The sequence below is a fragment of the Tupaia chinensis genome, unplaced genomic scaffold, assembly GCF_000334495.1.
Source record: "Tupaia chinensis unplaced genomic scaffold, TupChi_1.0 Scaffold141399_1, whole genome shotgun sequence".
Lineage (NCBI taxonomy): Eukaryota > Metazoa > Chordata > Mammalia > Scandentia > Tupaiidae > Tupaia > Tupaia belangeri.
This window is the reverse complement of record NW_006201261.1, coordinates 504,235-506,679: the sequence shown is the minus strand read 5'-3', so window position 1 is coordinate 506,679 and position 2,445 is coordinate 504,235.

Sequence of the window (2,445 nt, the reverse complement as noted above, 5' to 3'; positions counted from 1 at the left end):
GGCCCCCGGACCGGCGGCCGGCCCGGGAGCGCGCGCACGCGGCTGGTCTCGGCGTGCGCAGGGACTCCCGGCCCCGCCCAGCAACAGAGAAGGCGCGCTGCCATTGGCCGAAGGACGCGTCCAAGCAGCTCCGGGGTGCCATTGGGAGAGGGCGAAACGTCATTCCCGACAGGCACTACGCGGGTGCGGATGCCTGGGGCGGGGCGGCTGGCTGGCTGGCCGGCTGGCCGGCTGAGGGGCCCGTTCGAGCGCGGGAGCTTACCCGCTGAGGGGTCGCCGCGGGCTGAGTTGCTTCTCACATGGAGACTCTGTTAGGTTTGGAAGTGGACTTGGAGGCACGCTGGCCGCCGCCAGGTAGCTCGCTTCCGAGGCCAGCTGCCCACGGACTCTTCTGGTTCTCCGCAGGCTTGCAGGCAACCGTGCCCTGTCGAACGCGCATTCCTCCTGCGATGATAGCCAACAACTAAAACGTGCTGTGGGCGGGCCATTTTCCTCAGGCCTGTACCTGTGTTGGCACTTGTTTTCAAAGTAGCCTTAGCAGGAATACTAAATAGGCCAGGAAAGAACTCCAGCAGCTATGGACCGTGAGGTGACCTTGGGAGGTGGGAGGACAGGCACAAAAGCCTAGGGGCCTGGAGGAACTTAGCAACCCGCCGGAATCCTGAATAGGAGTAGTGCCAGCATGGACCGTGGTGGATGTGAATATTGGAGAGCCACCTGTCTGAGCCACCTTATTTTGGGGCTCAACAAACGCAGAAAACTTCTGATGAGCACTCCATACCAGGCTGGCCAAGATTTACCCACCCACCTGTATACACTTCTTTCTTCCTCTGCCCAATCCTGATTCCTTCCCTTTCACAGCTGTCTATAATGAACAGACCTCATGGTGCGTCTCTGCATCTACTCCTGGAGAAACCATTCTGTGACGGTTAAAGCGCGTGCTACGATGAAGTCTTGAGACCGAATCACTCACCAGAGAAGTAGAAGAATGAACAAGTCAAATGGAATACACTGGCAGGCAGAGATCAGGCATTCCACATACAGTGAAGAGAGTGGTTATGAGGAAGAATGGGATTGGATACCCAGGTTCTTAAAAACAATGGACAGCTGATGGCAAGCAACCATCCAAAGCCTCAGGAATGTTTTTGGTGGTGATTGTTCTGCGCACACAAGAAAACCCTCATTTGCAGCAGGGTGATTAAGACAACACTAGGCCTAGAAATTAATTGAACTGAATATTGAACTGAATTCCCAAAACTAAAACACCCAAAGAAATCAATCTTTTTTTTTTTAAGAGATTTTTTTGCTATAGGGTGTATGTGCTTGCCAGAGACAGAAAGCAAGAAGTCAACACCCCCCCCCAGGAGGATGGCCATGCCACAACTACTTCATTTTCCTCTCAGGATCTCAGGCACACACACACTATGTGCCTGGTGTGAGTAGGGTGAGTTTAAAGCAAGCCAGCGGGTTCAAGACTCAAACCACGGTTGACAATGTGAGTCCAGTAATGTAACCATTATGCCATCTGTTGGTCCCCAAATCAATTATTTTTCTCCAGTTTGGAGCCCTGGTTGGAAAAAGTTGCTGACACATGAATTGGGGGTATCAATGCAAACGCTTTCAAAGGTTTGGGTTCCCCGCAACTGCCTTGCATCTTCAGAGCCTGTCAGTGTGGCCCACCTCTTCCTATTAATCTAGCACTCCTCTTCCTTCCCAGTTACTGAACACTAGATGTATAATTATGGTTATTTCTTGGCATAATTTAGCTGGAACCTTAATGAGATAAAAAAGACTATATATCTGCCTCCCTCTGTGGGCTGGGGAAAAAGCTGTGTAGTAGTAATTTGCTGGGCCTACTGTAGCAAAGCACTACAAAGTGGGCAACTTAACAAATTTATTGTCTTGGTTCTGGAGGTTAGATGTCTGAGATCAAGGTGTAGAATGGTTGGTTCTATGTTGGCTGTGAGAGACAGTCTTCCATATGTCTCTTTCAGCTTCCAGTGGTTTGCTAGCAATCTTTAGTGTTCCTTGGCTTATACACATCACCCCAACCCCTGCCTTCATGTTCACGTGGTGGTCTTCTTCTGTGTCTGTCCTCATTTCTCATTTTACTAAGGACACCAGTCATGCTGGATTAGGGCCCATCCTAATGGACTCCTAACCAGTAACCTGATTGTCTGTAAAGACCAATTCCCAATATTTACAGGTATTGGAGATTAGAACTTGAGTTTTGGGGTTTTTGTTTTGTTTTGCAGGAGACAGGTGGGTAGTAGTGGTGGTGGGGAAAAACATAATTGAACACATCAAGCTATTATGCTGGCAGGAGCTGGGAAAGTGTATGTGGGGCTGGATTATGAGGGTGCTTAAAAGGAGTTGGGATGTAAAATAGAGTAGAAGAGTTTACTGACATATGAGTAATCTTTCAAGACATGAGATTTAACATTC